Genomic DNA, 19,072 nt, shown 5'->3' on the forward strand with positions numbered 1-19,072 from the left:
CACGCACTTTACACTGCGCCACAGTGCTAAAGTGTGCAAAGACCAGAAATCGCTATTATTATCTCAGAGTGCAATGCAAAAAATTCAGGGGTGAACCTGCCAGAAGGGCCAAGTCCAACAGGTGGATATTGATTGCCTAGCTGGTGTAAGACCGGGCGTACACAAGTAATATTTGCTTTTGAATTCCTCTTTACAGTAATCACACTGATGGGCATCTGTAATGGGTTAAGGTTTCCAAGTTTTAGTTCATATGTTTTACCTTAAAATGCAGCAAATTAGTTTGCATTACCTGGTGCCTGGGAAGAAGCTTCTTGGATCACAACAAGAAGGTGTCCAAACTTCTGAAAGATACACAAATTTGTTTATCGGTTTCCTGCAGGACTGCTGTTTTGTGACCTGTTAGATTGACAGAAAAGTAGAATAAGTGTTTCATGAGACAAATTACAAGTCATTTGAAAGAATCTATGTAAAATACCTGTTTCTTCAACAGAAGTAACCTATGTGGAAGAAAGTTTGGAAATTCTTTGCACACATCAAAGGGTGAATAAACAGGATTATCATCGATTATAGCTCCTCCGCAAAATACAGTTTATCCTAAGACAATGTACACAACACGGATTAAGACGTCCCCCTATACGAGCCTTACTTTTATTTTTACACAATCCTCATTTAAGTTTACTCTAAAAATATTCTAAATATAACAACAAACAATATGAACAATTATGGAAGCAAATAAATCTACATGAAAAGTGGTAAATCAGGGACAAACATCATGAGGTTCTTCTTAATAGAGAAAATACCAACAAGAGTGATGTTTAGATTGTCTTGCAATATTTAATCTACTTTTCTGGGATACCTATATTTTCCTAATAGTCTACTTAAAGTCACCCCATGACGATGAGACTGCACTTATGCCTTCAATGTAGCTTTTTGATTTGAACAACAAGCTAATTAATTATTTTTAGTTCTGGCGTGGAAAACCATCATGCAAATGAAAAAGAAGATGTTATGGATCTACACGCTTCAGCCATTGGCTTGTTTCTGGAAGCCGTCGAAAATGACTGCTTGCTTTGAAGAATCCTTAATATTTAGGATCAGTTGTTTTGTTCATTTCATTCTCTTTCTTGTTTCTGGTGTCACGTACAAGGATTAATGGTTTGCATTGTTTCAGTGTGTCCTGAGGAGTGCTCCTTTGCAATTAATACATTTAAGATCAGCAGTAAATTGTCTTTGCTCTAGTTTTGAGAGGATCATTGTTGTGCTTAATATAGTCGTACAGGACAATAGCCTTCTACCCTTTCCTTGTCGTTCCTCATCAGCATGCAATGTCATGGTTTCCAAATTCAAAAAAGTTAATTGGGGCGGCAGAAGTTTTATCTACTGTACAGCAAAAAGATGGACCTCCATTCCTTTCTCACTTAACGCCTGTACATGCCTTTATGCTTTCAGAAAAGGCCTGGAAACATGTAATCAATTATCTCTTTTTGGGACTGGTTTCTCTGCTAGGCACTGTAGTCTTTTCATTTGTCTCCTCTACAGAAAGCATCACATAGATCCCCTCAGGCAACAGTGGTGCTTTATAAATAATTACTTCATTTCTTTTCAAAGCCTAGCACCAGATACCAAGGAGAACTTCTTAGTTTGCCTGGCTATGTGAATGCAATAGCAATTTGTATCTAATTGTCAAGAAACCATTAGGAGAGCTATTAAGAAAAGACACAGTTTGAATGGACTACTGAACAACAGAAAGATGTCGATGTCATAAAAGCTCACATTGCTGGTGCACCAACACTTTGCCCTTTCTGCATAGGAAAAACAAGTAATTACAACAGATGCTTGTTCGTATAGTGTCGGAGTTAGGGTATCACAAACATAAGGCAATGAAGAGTGGACTGTTGTATTTGTAAACCACACACTGCATATCTATCTCCAAGAGAAGACAGGCAATGACAGAAAGGGAGTTACAACGGTGTGCATGGACTACGGAACATATTCGGAATAAAGTGTGGGGCGCTCAACTTATACTAAGAAGAGACCAAAAGCCTCTAGTAATTATCCTTTCTCCAAGTGGAGGTTGAGATGCTACTGTCCACACTGCCAGACCGGTTTCCAAGATGCCGGAGTACAGTTTTACAATTGAATATGTGTCTGGGAAGGGAAGCTAACTCTGACAACAGTTTGCTGGCCCAGGTAACCTGTAGTGAGCGGGGAAACGAATAACACAGGTGATACGGATGTTGTATGGACAGAAAGTGATTACATTCTTTAGGGAGGTGTTCTTTGAGGAAGGTTTCCCAAATTGCCTTTCAAACGACAATGGTCTGCAACTGATTTTGCAAGATATGAAGGACCTTCTTAAGAATAGTAGTGTGGACAACATCACAAAGGCACTTTAAGTAATGAGCGGTTTGTGAGGTTTAATAGAGTTCCGAAAAAATACACTAGAGAGGCGAGGAGTTGCCACAGTGATTGGAAAGATTATATTCAGCAAGATTATAGAGTTATCACATCAGTCCGCAAAGTGCTAGATGGGCGAGTTTTTAAACTGCTTGAAGGACGTGAAACTGCTTCTGACTTGCATTCATGGTAGCTTTATCGACTTAATGTGGTTAGGAGCAACAGGGAGAGGAAGTAGAACTGAGGGCTTTTTTGTAGGTAGTACAAAATGAAGGAGAAATATGATGAGGAAAAGAAAGTGTGATAGTCTACTTTCAAAGAAGGCAATTGGGTTTCCAATTGCAAACCAGGGTGAACTGCAGAGAGTGTGGTGACACAGGATGGCAAGGTTTGGAATGTCCGGAATGTGGCAAATTATAGTAATGGTTTGTATAGTATAGTGCCCAACTTAGGCTCCACCCATCAAAAGACATGAGTACTTTTATTGAAATGTTTCAGTGTCCCCCAAACTACTGTACTAGGGTGCTCACGGGGGAGATACGGTTGGCTTTTTCAGGAGACCCCCAGAGCGAAAAAGGTTTCAGGCAGGGCCTTATATAGTTGATGCTATTCAGCCAGTGTTCCAAACACACTGGGACTTTTCTCCCAGGCCATGCTTTCTTTGGCAGATATTTATTTGGCTCAAACTCGGCCAGTTACATTACAAGGACACATTCATTTTTTTGCTGGGCACATGGAAATTAACTGATTTACCCAGAATCACAGGATGTTGGGCCGGCATCGCCGAGACTCGAACCTTGTTCCCAGTGCCAAAGTCAGTAGCTGTGGATCATTTTACCATGACCAGCATCACCATGTTCTGCATCCTGGATGCAGGAAATACCACAGCAGATTTGATTTGCATTCTTATGTAATGCAGCAGCTGACGGCACCATACCCCTCCCGCAAGGCTTCTATGAAGGTGGAGCTACTGCAGATTCAGCATTGAACACACAGAGATACCCCTCCTCTGAATGAGGAGGGGGGGACTGGGGGTGCTGAGTGGTAGACAGATTATAAAGCCATCAGTTTCCGGGGGTGTCCCATTACCTGCCACCTCTAAATGAAGGCTTTCTGCTGCATGAAGTCCACCTGTTATTGCACCACAGGCAAGGAATCACCAGTCACTTCCATGGGGCTCCTCGCATGCCCCTCCAGGGTACAAGGGCCCCAGGCCTCCTCACATGCCACTCCAGGGTACAAGGGCCCCAGGCTTCTTCACATGCCCCTCCAGGGTACAAGGGCCCAGGCCTCCTCACATCCCACTCCAGGGTACAAGGGCCCCAGGCCTCCACACATGCCATTCCAGGGTACAAGGGCCCCAGGCCGAATCACATGCCACTCCAGGATACAAGGGCCCAGGCCTCCTCACATGCCCCTCCAGGGTACAAGGGCCCCACATCTCCACACATGCCCCTCCAGGGTACAAGGGCCCCAAGCCTCCTCACATGCCACTCCAGGGTACAAGGGCCTCAGGCCTCCTCACATGTCCCTTCAGGGTACAAGGGCCCCAGGCCTCCTCACGTGTCCCTCCAGGGTACAAGGGCACGAGGCCTCCTCACGTGCCCCTCCAGGGTACCAGGGCCCCAGGCCTCCTCACATGCCACTCCAGGGTACAAGGGCCTCAGGCCTCCTCACATGTCCCTTCAGGGTACAAGGGCCCCAGGCCTCCTCACATGCCCCTCCAGGGTACAAGGGCCCCAGGCCTCCTCACGTGCCACTCCAGGGTACAAGGGCCTCAGGCCTCCTCACATGTCCCTTCAGGGTACAAGGGCCCCAGGCCTCCTCACGTGTCCCTCCAGGGTACAAGGGCACCAGGCCTCCTCACGTGCCCCTCCAGGGTACCAGGGCCCCAGGCCTCCTCACATGCCACTCCAGGGTACAAGGGCCCCAGGCCTCCTCCCGTGCCCCTCCAGGCTACAAGGGCCCCAGGCCTCCTCACATGCCCCTCCAGGGTACAAGGGCCCCAGGCCTCCTCACATGCCACTCCAGGGTACAAGGGCACTAGGCCTGAGCCTTTCCATTTCTGGTGCTTTGCAGCAGTGAACGTCTTAGTGTTTCTTGTTGCTCAGATGGGTGTAATTTCTGATATTTAGACGTTTCCCTCGTCTTCATAGCTTGATTTTGTTTGCGAAAGTAACTATACTCTAGTCCTCCCCCAGCTGCCTGCATGGGGGGCTCCTTGACCACAATATCATGGGAGGGGTGTCAGCCTGGAGGGGTGAGCAGGGCGTGGCAGTCTCTGCCCCCACCCACCACACTTCTATGCACATACATGAGGACCATGCACATGCCCCATGTGCCCCCACTCACACTTATACAGACGTTAGCAGCCATTTCCAGGCACTGCCATCTCGCTCTCAGCACCTGGAAGCCATCTACTTATCTCTGCTTTGTTTGATACAAAGCTTAATATCCACCTGTGTGTTTGTCATCATCAACTTTGCAGCGCCTGCCCTCGTTGGAACAGCCTTCTAAGCGCTCTGCCGCCAGTAGCATCAACCATTGCCCTGCGCATGTGCAGCTCGGATTTCACTATGAACAATGACTGAGCGTGCGCAGTTCGGGCTTTAGACCCGTATCTCTGAGCATGCGTAGTTGACCTGGGCATCTTTGTATCTGAATGTGCGCAGTCCAACATCACTAGCTTGTATCTGTGTCGCGGTATCTGAGCGTCTGTAGTCTAACTTCAGTATCCGTGATCGGATAGCAGTGAATTTTCTCAGTATCTGGGCATGCGCAGTTGGTGACTGAGCGGTGCTGCAGCAGGCGGACGTGTGCCCGCGAGAGTGCTCCTGGCAGCGGTAGACGTGGGCCTGCCCTGTTCCCAGAGACTGGTCCCGGGGCGGGTAGAACGGGTGCGAGGGCAGCACAGGGGCCTCAGAGCAGAGACAGCATAGCCACTGAGGGTACAGACTCCCTAGGTGTGATTGACAAAGTCCTATGAGTGACAGTCTGCTGCACATGCCTGGCACTTCAAGGTCCTATGAGTGACAGTCTGCTGCAAATGCGTGACACTTCAAGGTCCTATGAGTGACAGTCTCCTCACGAGAAAAACTCAAGCAATCAAGACAAAGTGAACATATAAATATCCAAAATTACACCCATTTGAGCAACCGGAAACTGAAAGAAGTGCCAAATGTATGACACTTAGAGCGACACTTTCTCACAAGGAAAACCAAGCAATGAAGTGCTTTGAAAAGAGCTAAATAGCAAAAATGAACAAACTTTTGAGCAATGCTAATCTCTAAAATCTCTTGAAACTAAAGCAATACCCCTGTAATGGAAGGTCACTGACCTACAATCTCTTTCTAAGATGACTCTACGGCAGAACACAATTACAGCGCCATCATGCATCAGAATTCAGACACTCCATGAGGAAGTTTGCAGAGGGCCTATGCTTAGCCTGACAAAACATCTATTGTGAATCGATACTGTGCCACAGAAACTGAGAACATTTTAGAAAACAGTGAACCTGAAAATATGAAATTAAGAAAAAACATAACTCGGCTGTCAGTATAATATACCTAAAATTGGTAGGACAGCCCAGAAAATCAGCTCACACACCATTTGAAGGAGCAACTAACATCGGTGTACATAAGTGACAGCCTAGTAGAAGCGAGGCCCCCATCCAAACACACGAGAAAGTGAGAAAGACGTGCTAGCAACAGAGACCTGGGCAGAACCAAGGCAGAACCACCCACCGGGCTCCACCTCACATGATCATACCAGGGCTTGAACATGTCGGCTCCAGTGTGACTCGTTCTGATCTGCCCCCTCTGGAAAACTAGATGTAAATTATATAGATAATGACTTACATTTGGGTTTTCCGTTTTAAATCATTACGTTTTAGATTTCTTTACGGGCCTTTCAAGAGCAGCGAGCTATACAGGCTCAGTCAGGGCTGTAAAATAAAGTATATTTTCAATTATCCACTGCCATTTAAATGGCAGAGCTCTGCCCTCCGTGGCACCAGTCTGACGAGAGCAGCCACTGAGCAGAACTACAGGCTCAGTCAGGCTGGACATTTAAATGCAATTTTCAAAAAGTAATTCAGACCTGAGCGGGCCACGGCTATGACGAATCTCCTCCAGTCTCTTTGTAATGAAGCTTGTGGGATGTCCCTTCGGTCCAGTCGCTACAGGCACCAATTAACGGGCGGCGCAGGCAGTAATGTGAGCAGTGCATGCAATCAAAGCAAAGAAACATAACTGCCCCTTTTTTGCGCCGTGGCCCACCTCACGAGTGACTATTTCCTGTCTCCACGCCCGGTAAATTGGCACAATGTATATTGTTGCAGTCACTTGACGCCATGTCAGGTGAATGCAGCCCCCGATGTAAATGCTAAGCCTGATGCGTGGTACTTGGCAGGACTGCAAGGGAAGGGCGTTAAACTGACTGCAGGCAGCCACTTGACACCATGTGGAGCAGTCATCCAGGCAATGAATCCACCCTTGGAAACATGGGCAGACTTCACTGTCTCTGCCATTTCACTTGTGAGCTGGTGACACCTGGAGGAATGTAGCACCTACATGTAGGGATAGGGTGGCCGGGAGCTTGGCCTGTCAAGGTATCGGAGCTTCACATGTTCAGTTCTGGGGATTCCTGTAATGAAACAGTGCACTCTGTTCCGTTCAGTTGCACCCACCGATGTCATGCATTCTCAGCTACCATGAAAGTATGGTATATTACTTACAACTGTGCGTTTTTATCCATTGTTAAGTATTCGCCGGCAGCCATAAAATTATTCTGTCCCACAGAGCAGGTGTCCCGGCCGTGGAGCAGGTGTGATCAGCAGTGTGGCAAGGCAGCCGAGCCCCATGATTCCGGTGCCGCCCGCTAACCATTGAGCAGCCAGCCTCCACCTTCAATTTCATTACAAAGTTAACTCCTGGCGCGCACCCTGTCAGCAGGACGTGACGTTGCGTCCCCACACAGCGCCACGGCCAAGTTGCCACACATAACTTAACTGCGGAAGCCAAGCATCGGGCAGGCCCGCCCGGATCTCCAGGTCACAGGGCAGATCAAATGAAACACTGTAGCACTGAGAGCAGAGCACAACGGATCTTTAACTGTTACATACTGAGCCTGCTGCCAAGTGAAGTCTGCTGTGGCCCAAGCCACAGCACACAGGTGTCAGAGGCGCCAGCGCGCGCGCTAGCATCTGGTGTAGGCTAATTAGAGCAGAGACCGCCAAACTTGTGAGCTACTAATATTATTTGTGCTGTAATAGTGACCACATCAGACAAGATCACATTAGTGGCCACCCCATGCAAGATTACTCACAGTGATCACTTCAGTACATTCGGCAGGACTGCCAGCAGTAAAGTAAAAAAGCCTTTTCAGATTGGAATGCCTCCATACGGTTAATCATCCATAGCTGCCCCTGCCCCTTGCACCAAGGTAGTAATATCAGTAATAGTGTATGATTTATCACTCAGATAGTAGCTTTACATATATTTTGGACATTCAGACATTTTTGTCTCCAAAAATTAACTCATGAGTTCTAAAAACACACACTTTTTTGTCTTAAATACACACATTTGGTCTGTAGATATCAATTCAACAAAGCAAAATGTTCCAATTTAGTAGACTGGGATGCACATAAGAGAGCTACTTCTATCTAGTTGGAGAGCTACCAGTAGCTCACAAGCTATTAGTTTGAGAAGCCTGTTTTACAGACTTTTGCATTAATTATTGTTTGCTTTGTGCACGGACATTGCAGGATAAACATAGTGTATATGAGGTTCCCCATGCTGTGGGTATGCCACGGAACAATACTATTCACTTGTATTACTTTTTCCATGGACCACCTCTGACCAAAGGGGAAAGAAGGAGATTCACTCACTAGTACAGTACATGCCCACTGCAGCGCATGACCAACACCTCACCAAGACCTGCCCTTCTGAAGAAAACAAAGTATGAAACATATCAAAGTTGGCCAAGCCCTCGGCTACAACTTGTCATGCAAGAAAGCACTCTACAGTGAGTAAAAGATGTGTTTGCTTACATGTAGCATCATGCATTGGAAATGGCTAGGACAGTCTTGCCAGAACCAGTGTGCAACTCAATCCCTTGTTAATATTTTGAGCTCATGGTGCTTACGGTTTGTTCTAGGCCAGTCATCGCTGACCGGCACTGGGTTCATCCACAGAGACTTACTTAGTTCTTAGTTTTAAGCCTCAGATTCTACATGAAAGCACATTTATGCTGAAACATAACAAAATAAATACACATATCCCAGAAAAGTAGGCTGCTCTAAAAGTATCTACAATACTGAATTTGGTAAGAAGTCATTTGTGTAAATCAGTCCAGTAGATCAGTTTGCCACGATCCCTGAAGAATCACGGTTGTCATTTTCAGTGGTTGCCAGAACCTACCGACACCACTGTAGAATAGAGGCGGTTGGCAGTGGCACTGTAGAGCTAGCTGTTCTAAAGGCTGACATATCCTGTGGGGGTTTCGAAGCGGTAGGGACACCAAGCCCTCAGTTTAGGTCGTCCAAAAGACGCAGGTCCTGGGGGATTCCTAGGAACTACATGACAAGATGTCTTAAGAGGTGATTAGACAAGTGAATACCAAGTCTGTTACAGCACATAAGCATGACACACTTTCAAGTCATACGCAGCACTTTATTAAACAATCTGAAGGAATATCCTGTACAATGAGTAAATATGACAGGATGAAGAATGGTAGATGCAGGGAGATTACACAGAAAGTAAATGGGCACAGGGTTAAGGGAGAAAATATTATGGTCATTTTGGTTATTATGATTTGCACAGTGTGATATTGTCTAAGGCAACGATACTTTGACAAACCTTTCAGATATGTAATCAATAATATGAAATGACAGCGCAATTTAGAGAAATAATTAGATTGTGATGCTGAGTGCTAGTGGGTTAAATAACACATTTAAGGCTAGTGCAATAGATATATGGCTAAGAGGACCCTCCCCGGATACAGTATTGATTCAGGAAACACACTACATTGAGAAAAAGGAACCAGATTTCAAAATGTTCACGCAATGGGCCGGCTATCAAGTGTTTATCATTTGCAAGTGCAACAGAACAGGTGGTGTCACTGTATGTGAGAAAGCATTTCCCCCTACAAGTTGCTTTTCCCAAACAGATACGGAAAGCAGATGGGCTTATATTTTAGTGGATTTCTTAATAACAACAGGATTATGATAGCTACAATATACGCCCCAATAACTGGTAATCCAACCCCAATTATAGATTTAGATGAGGTCCTACCTAATATCCCAGGTTTTTTTATTGTAGGGGGGGGAGGGGGGGTTCATTTTCTGCGATAGCCAGAGGTGGATTCATTCACAGGGAAGCATAGACAAATTAAACCCTCAATGGCAGTAGCCATTTCAGAAGGTAAGCAAGGGCTAGGTTTATGGAGGGAAAAGTTCCCGTATAAACGGGAATACTCATGTTACTCAGGCAGGCATATGTCAGCGGCCAGACTCTCTACACAAAATCGCAGCTAAAAACATACTCTCATGTGTGAAATGCTTTGTCAGATCATGTCTTAGTAAAAATGGAGGAAGCAGGAATTAAGGTAAAAAGACTGATGATGTAAGTTGGACATTTAACACAGTGAATCTCGAAGATCAGGAATGGTGCAAAGATATGGAGATATAGACAGTTAATTATTTTAAAATAAATAATAACTCAACTAATATTGAAATTGTATGGGAGGCTTATAAGGCCATGATATGTGGATATATTACATCGAAAGAGATTGTAAAGAAGAGGAACAAGCATTTGCAATGCAATAGGTTTCGCATTAGGAAAGTTTGAGCTATTGGTCTTGTAAATGACAATTTTTTTATTTATGTGTTGGTTTTGAAAATAGCTAAATTAATAGCTTTGTCATTTGCAATGCGGATAGTTATAACCTTCGCAAATGTGACACCTATAGCATTTGTAATGCAATAGGTCTCGCATTTGCTAGAGTTAGTGCTATTGGCATTGTAAATGAAAATGTGTTTAATGTAATTGTTTGTTTGGAGTGGAGTGGACAAAGTGAGGATGAAATACAGAGGGGACGGTTGAGAGTGCACCGCGAGATGTAGTGGCAGAGGGCAGGGTTAGAGGAAAAAGGAGGGACATGGGAATATCAATTTAATAAACGTTAGAGGGGGGAGCGGTAGATGCAGATGTTGATTAATGAGGTAGTGTTTAAGGAGAGGAGAGACAGATATAAGACGAGATAGGCTGAAGAGGAAGGGGGGCCATGGTGACAACATAAAACAGCATGGTGTTAGAAGGCTTGCAAATATGCAGCCTTGAGAAGGGCATGAGACACAGACTGTTTCCAATTATAAGTGAAGCCTGTTCGGTGGTCACTGTGGGTCAACTGGTTTAGCAGTCCAGTGACTGCTAACAAAACCACCACTGCCAAGTGGGGCATATTCGATTAATTTTGCACAACATAAACCAGAGCAATCTACTTAAATGTGCAGGGGTAGAGAAAAAGTGGTAGGAGAGAGATGTGTGGGGAGAACAGACTGGAACCTTACAGAGAGGAGATTATTAGGCATCTGGTGGCATTCCATTTATCAGAAGCTTTTTCTTAGGTTGGCTTTTAATCCCTGTATAGACGAATCGTGATTTGCCCGTGGAAAGCCATTTGTGCCAAAGTTAAGTACCTGCTGGGGTAAGCTGCTTCTCTCAAAGTGCACCCTCTCAAGAGGTTTACCAACACTGGCTCAAGCTAATGAGCGTGGCTAAATGACAGGTCTTCATAGAGGGCTAGGTACACACTTACCACTGATTACACAAATGTAGAGGTGATTTGCTAAATGCCATTGAGGCAGGCTAGTGGTCCTCGCTGTCTGCGTTTTCATCTTTTCCAAATAAAGCTATTGGCATTGTAAATGACAATGCCTTTTATTTATTTTTTTAGAACGAAAACAAATATAAAAGGCATTGTTATTTGCAATGTCAAAAGCTCAAACTCGTGTAATTGCGAGACCTATTGCATTACAAATGCTTGTTTTTGAGAGTTGTCCGCGAGCTGTACCTTCACTCTAAGCACAGAAGTATGCACCTGCTTTGGCCTGGGGGGGCCCTACTTAGTACATGATGATTGGGAATCACTTAAGTCGGTGCCTAAGTGTGCCATGGGGTACTTCTGGGTACACACTGAATCGGAGCATACGAATGCTTTTTGAAGCATGTCAGAAATTGCAATGACAATGAAGTCTAAATTCGTTTTCCAAGTGAATAATTATTTAAAAACCACTTTAAAAAAAAACTAACCGCTACCTAGCTAGCTGGGAAAGGCAGCCAGAACCAAGCTGCCCAGCCTGCCCTAATCCGAAGTCACCTCTAGTAGCACACAGTGACTAATCAGGGCTTTAGGTGGGGTGAAAACATTGTGCGGGAGTTTCTCTAAAAGGGGCTTGCGTTATGTACTTATAGGCGAGGCTTAATTTCTGGTATTCCTATAGTGTGGCGTCCAAGGGGTATTATGATACCTCTGAGTTTCTTTGTCAGTGTTTACCGTTGAGAGGCCAAAGATTGGATGGCCATGTATTCTGAACAATCAATAACAACAAGAGAGAAAGGGCATGAAAGGACACCCCTATACCCCAAATAATTATATAATAGCAACAAAGGAGTGACTGAGATATATAGCAAAAATAAAAGTGATGTTGTCCCGCTTAGTGTCGCAGATGTGGTCAAAACTCACATATACATGCTGGCACCCAGCAGGAGAAAACAAACTGTCTCCCTTTGTATGCCCAATGGTTCCTATTTGGAGGAAGAAACCAAAAGGGCCTGAAAGTCACCATGTGCTCAGAACAAAGAGTATCCTTATTTATTTAGAAGGACCCTCACTCACCACTAGTTGGTGACATGCTTCATCATCGGGTCCCCGCTGGGGTGACCGAATGTCCCCCCAGCGTGCTACAACGCCTGGTTACAGCGGAGCAGGATGTGGTGAGTGTAACAGTGCCGAAATTAGGAGGTGACTAATAGTGAAGGTGTAAGTGTATTAAAAAATGCAAGGTTGTGCCTTTACAAAAGTCTTTAATATAGACCAACCTGCATTGTATAAAAACAAAGTGGGCGGATTCCAACGGGTTCTGATTTAAGGAACCGGGATCCTGGTCAATAATAAACAATGGTCAACATGTTTCTGCTGTAAGTTGCTTTTTGCTCAGCATTCGTCAGGACCTTAACCAAAGTCCTCCGGTGGTGTGCGCGCGCTAAGGCGCACCCTCCCAGGAGGCTCGAAGTGTGAAAAAATATATACAGTGATAGGGATCAAGAAATTTTCTTGATTTAGTCACTACTAATCCAGTAGTGAAAAGTACAAAAACCTGTAAATGAAAAGGAGACAAACAGACAGACATACATGAAAAGAAATTAGCCAATAATTTTCTTTTATCAGGAGCACATCTGATCGCTGTTAATTACAGTTTATGGCGTCGAAATTAAGTAGTATCGCGCCAGGACAAGGGGTGTTGCCCCAAATCAAGAGGTTAATTGCACCTGAATACGATAGGCTACCCGTCCAAAAGATGTGACGAGCATATATCACTACCTCGGTTGTATAAATCATGGCGAGTAGTGCGTTTTACCATTATAAAACGATGTGGTTAGACAAATAGCAGTGCTTAGGATGGTATTTATATTTATGAGACTCATAAGTAGAGAATATCAATCACCATGGGTGGGCAAGGTAACCCCCCTACAAAGTTAGAAAAAATATGAGTACACCCACCGCATTCGAGGCGGAATCATGCCCCGTCGGAAAAGACAGTGCGGGACATCTTCACGCGGTGGTAGTCTATCAAAAGTCAAAGCCGTACAACATTAAGCCGGGACCGGGCCCTGCAAAGACTTAAAGTCGGCGATGGTCATATATTGTTTGAAAAACGGGAAAGGAAGAGAGACTTACTTTCACCTTCGCGGCTCCCCGTAAAACACCTACTCACTCGGCTGCTGCCTTCCGGGTGTGCCGGGAGGGGTGAAGGGAGTGGCTTAAAAGCAAGCCCTCTGTGGTTGGTTCAGAGGCACACGTGGGTCGATCGGTGACGCGCCCTCCGCGTTAAGGGGAAACTGACCCTGGAAGCCTGTGTACACGGACCAGGGTTCGAGTCCCGATACCGGTGCATGGGCATTTTACAAAAGAGGAGTATTTTTCAAACGAGGAACCCTTTTCAAAAAATGAATGAACCATTTTCAAACAAGGGGAAAGGAAAAGAGGGATATCAAGAGGAAAATATCCAATGGAGGCCGAATGTATAAGATAACAAAGCATCAAATCACAATGAGGCTCAATTTGATAAAAACAAATGTCCTGGGTATCTGTGAAAAGACCAGATACGTAGTTATCTGTAGGTCTCTGTATTAATGCAAAAAGAGTACTTAGTTATCAGTTCGGTCAGGTAGTGCAGTTGAGCAAGCGAAGTTGTTTGCTGAGATCGAAGCAGGACCTTGTTATCTCTTGAGAACACTAGCCCATGGTATATCGTCGTTAAGGCCGGTTTTGTTAGTGCCCAAGCGATACACCCACCGTTGTTCTTTTTCAAACAACGTGGATTCAGGAACATTGGCCAGGTGCTCAAGGATAGTCCATTCCAAGTCATTGGTTGTGTGATTGGATCGTACGAAATGTGCAGTCAATTTGGTTGATGATTTTTTACAACGTATATTACTGCGATGTTCACAGATTCTGATTTTAATACGTCTGGAGGTCATTCCCACATATAGTAGACCACACCTACAGGTAATTAAATACACAACATTTGAGGTATTACAATTAGTGTGGCAACGCTGCTCCCAGCGTGTGCCGTCCGCCAGATCAAGAAACTTAGTGTGGGAAGTGAGGTGGCAAATGTTACAATTCCCACACGGATGGTGACCAATGACCGGTGGTAGACCCCATGCATTGAGGACATTCGGTATTTGGTTACTGGTTATGTTGTCCCTTGGTCTTGTGTGGACAAGGGAGTCCTTGAGACTGGTGGCTCTCTTATACGAAAAAAGAGGTTTCTCCCAATGTTTCTAGTTACTGGTGATAATCCTCCAATTTTTGGAAATGCACTTGCTCACTGCATTAGATAACGGGTTGTAACTTGTTACGCATGTTAGTGGTATCTCGCCGTTTATTGATTGGGGGTTATCTTCCAGAAGGGCATCCCTATGTTGATGTCTGGCCCTCTTCTGGCTTTTGTTGATTATCCCCTTCGGATACCCTCTGTGTTCCAGTTTGGTGGTCAGTGCAGTAGCTTGTTGCTTATAGGTGGACAGATCGCTGCAATTACGCCTGAGCCTCAAATACTGGCCATACGGAAGGTTTTCCCGCAGTGCCCGTGGATGATAGCTGGTAAAGTGCAGCAAGTTGTTCTTTGCGGTTGGTTTGTAGAAGGTACTTGTTTCTAACTGAGCGCCTGCCCTCCTGATGGCAACATCCAGAAAGGTTAGTTCATCATGGGAATACTCATGAGTGAATCTCAGGTGGTCATCGCAGGTATTGACCCAGGAGAAGAACTCCATGAGGGTGGTTTCATCTCCTTGCCAAATCATAAACACATTGTCTATGTATCGTTTCCATACGGCGATGTTATTGCCGTATGGCTTGGTAGGGTTCAGTATGTGTTTCGACTCAAAATCGAAAACGTACAGCCCTGCCACCGATGGGGCAAAAGTACTGCCCATTGATGTCCCTGTTGCTTGCAGGTAGATCTGGCCATCGTATTCAAAAAAGTTGCGTTTCAGGGCAAGGGTGGCGCAGTCAACAACAAATTCTCGGGTAGTATTGAAACTCCAGACCTCTCGGTCCAGTGCTTCTTTAACTACCTTGATGGTCTCATCCTGCGGAATGCAGGTATACAAACTCTCGATATCCATCGAGACAAGGAAACAAGGGTCACTGGGCAAGGTAACTGTGCTGACAGCATTGTTCAAAAGGCGTCGGCACTCGGTTGCGTAATCTTTTTTATTAAGAATTACGATTCCTCCCCCTTTATCCGCACTCTTGATGAACTTTTGAACAATGCTGTCAATTACATCCCGCTTGATGTTGACCCTACAGACGACTTGAGAGATGAAATCATCGAACTTGTGTCAACAGCAGAAAGAGATGGTTGGATTACTAAGAAGGAGGCAGACTTCCTGACAAAGTCAGAGGGGCGAGTTCCTCACTTTTATATACTACCGAAAACACACAAGAACGTGTTCCCCCCCCACCCCACCCCCCGGGAGACCAATTGTCTCCGGTCTGGGTTCACTTCTGGAACCCCTCTCCCAATATTGTGATTTCTTTTTAAGACCGATAGTACAATCGACCAGTACCTATCTCAAGGACACTAAGAGTTTCCTTCATTTGCTCAGCACAGTTACCTTGCCCAGTGACCCTTGTTTCCTTGTCTCGATGGATATCGAGAGTTTGTATACCTGCATTCCGCAGGATGAGACAGACCATCAAGGTAGTTAAAGAAGCACTGGATCGAGAGGTCTGGAGTTTCAATACTACCCGAGAATTTGTTGTTGACTGCGCCACCCTTGCCCTGAAACGCAACTTTTTTTAATACGATGGCCAGATCTACCTGCAAGCAACAGGGACATCAATGGGCAGTACTTTTGCCCCATCGGTGGCAGGGCTGTACGTTTTCGATTTTGAGTCGAAACACATACTGAACCCTACCAATCCATACGGCAATAACATCGCCGTATGGAAACGTTACATAGACGATGTGTTTATGATTTGGCAAGGAGATGAAACCACCCTCATGGAGTTCTTCTCCTGGGTCAATACCTGCGATGACCACCTGAGGTTCACTCATGAGTATTCCCATGATGAACTAACCTTTCTGGATGTTGCCATCAGGAGGGCAGGCGCTCAGTTAGAAACAAGTACCTTCTACAAACCAACCGCAAAGAACAACTTGCTGCACTTTACCAGCTATCATCCACGGGCACTGCGGGAAAACCTTCCGTATGGCCAGTATTTGAGGCTCAGGCGTAATTGCAGCGATCTGTCCACCTATAAGCAACAAGCTACTGCACTGACCACCAAACTGGAACACAGAGGGTATCCGAAGGGGATAATCAACAAAAGCCAGAAGAGGGCCAGACATCAACATAGGGATGCCCTTCTGGAAGATAACCCCCAATCAATAAACGGCGAGATACCACTAACATGCGTAACAAGTTACAACCCGTTATCTAATGCAGTGAGCAAGTGCATTTCCAAAAATTGGAGGATTATCACCAGTAACAAGAAACATTGGGAGAAACCTCTTTTTTCGTATAAGAGAGCCACCAGTCTCAAGGACTCCCTTGTCCACACAAGACCAAGGGACAACATAACCAGTAACCAAATACCCAATGTCCTCAATGCATTGGGTCTACCACCGGTCATTGGTCACCATCCGTGTGGGAATTGTAACATTTGCCACCTCACTTCCCACAATAAGTTTCTTGATCTGGAGGACGGCACACGCTGGGAGCAGCGTTGCCACACTAATTGTAATACCTCAAATGTTGTGTATTTAATTACCTGTAGGTGTGGTCTACTATATGTGGGAATGACCTCCAGACGTATTAAAATCAGAATCTGTGAACATCGCAGTAATATACGTTGTAAAAAATCATCAACCAAATTGACTGCACATTTCGTACGATCCAATCACACAACCAATGACTTGGAATGGACTATCCTTGAGCACCTGGCCAATGTTCCTGAATCCACGTTGTTTGAAAAAGAACAACGGTGGGTGTATCGCTTGGGCACTAACAAAACCGGCCTTAACGACGATATACCATGGGCTAGTGTTCTCAAGAGATAACAAGGTCCTGCTTCGATCTCAGCAAACAACTTCGCTTGCTCAACTGCACTACCTGACCGAACTGATAACTAAGTACTCTTTTTGCATTAATACAGAGACCTACAGATAACTACGTATCTGGTCTTTTCACAGATACCCAGGACATTTGTTTTATCAAATTGAGCCTCATTGTGATTTGATGCTTTGTTATCTTATACATTCGGCCTCCATTGGATATTTTCCTCTTGATATCCCTCTTTTCCTTTCCCCTTGTTTGAAAATGGTTCATTCATTTTTTGAAAAGGGTTCCTCGTTTGAAAAATACTCCTCTTTTGTAAAATGCCCATGCACAGGTATCGGGACTCGAACCCTGGTCCGTGTACACAGGCTTCCAGGGTCAGTTTCCCCTTAACGCGGAGGGCGCGTCACCGATCGACCCACGTGTGCCTCTGAACCAACCACAGAGGGCTTGCTTTTAAGCCACTCCCTTCACCCCTCCCGGCACACCCGGAAGGCAGCAGCCGAGTGAGTAGGTGTTTTACGGGGAGCCGCGGAGGTGAAAGTAAGTCTCTCTTCCTTTCCCGTTTTTCAAACAATATATGACCATCGCCGACTTTAAGTCTTTGCAGGGCCCGGTCCCGGCTTAATGTTGTACGGCTTTGACTTTTGATAGACTACCACCGCGTGAAGATGTCCCGCGCTGTCTTTTCCGACGGGGCATGATTCCGCCTCGAATGCGGTGGGTGTACTCATATTTTTTCTAACTTTGTAGGAAGGTTACCTTGCCCACCCATGGTGATTGATATTCTCTACTTATGAGTCTCATAAATATAAATACCATCCTAAGCACTGCTATTTGTCTAACCACATCGTTTTATAATGGTAACACGCACTACTCGCCATGATTTATACAACCGAGGTAGTGATATATGCTCGTCACATCTTTTGGACGGGTAGCCTATCGTATTCAGGTGCAATTATCCTCTTGATTTGGGGCAACACCCCTTGTCCTGGCGCGATACTACTTAATTTCGACGCCATAAACTGTAATTAACAGCGATCAGATGTGCTTCTGATAAAAGAAAATTATTGGCTAATTTCTTTTCATGTATGTCTGTCTGTTTGTCTCCTTTTCATTTACAGGTTTTTGTACTTTTCACTACTGAATTAGTAGTGACTAAATCAAGAAAATTTCTTGATCCCTATCACTGTAAATATTTTTTCACACTTCGAGCCTCCTGGGAGGGTGCGCCTTAGCGCGCGCACACCACCGGAGGACTTTGGTTAAGGTCCTGACGAATGCTGAGCAAAAAGCAACTGACAGCAGAAACATGTTGACCATTGTTTATTATTGACCAGGATCCCGGTTCCTTAAATCAGAACCCGTTGGAATCCGCCCACTTTGTTTTTATACAATGCAGGTTGGTCTATATTAAAGACTTTTGTAAAGGCACAACCTTGCATTTTTTAATACACTTACACCTTCACTATTAGTCACCTCCTAATTTCGGCACTGTTACACTCACCACATCCTGCTCCGCTGTAACCAGGCGTTGTAGCACCCTGGGGGGACATTCGGTCACCCCAGCGGGGACCCGATGATGAAGCATGTCACCAACTAGTGGTGAGTGAGGGTCATTCTAAATAAATAAGGATACTCTTTGTTCTGAGCACATGGTGACTTTCAGGCCCTTTTGGTTTCTTCCTCCAAATAGGAACCATTGGGCATACAAAGGGAGACAGTTTGTTTTCTCCTGCTGGGTGCCAGCATGTATATGTGAGTTTTGACCACATCTGCGACACTAAGCGGGACAACATCACTTTTATTTTTGCTATATATCT

At 45.1% G+C, this 19,072-nt stretch overlaps 1 protein-coding gene across 1 annotated transcript in view; it reads right to left on the reverse strand.

Moving 5' to 3' along the window:
• The window catches only part of LOC144761743 (uncharacterized), a 94,771-nt gene that overhangs the window by 63,236 nt on the left and 12,463 nt on the right, over window positions 1-19,072 (reverse strand). Inside the window, exon 2 of the mRNA XM_078647021.1 lies at window positions 290-396. The gene's annotated coding sequence lies outside the window, so the exon portion shown is untranslated. The remainder of the gene's footprint in view (window positions 1-289; window positions 397-19,072) is intronic.

The sequence above is a fragment of the Lissotriton helveticus genome, chromosome 1_1, assembly GCF_964261635.1.
Source record: "Lissotriton helveticus chromosome 1_1, aLisHel1.1, whole genome shotgun sequence".
NCBI lineage: Eukaryota > Metazoa > Chordata > Amphibia > Caudata > Salamandridae > Lissotriton > Lissotriton helveticus.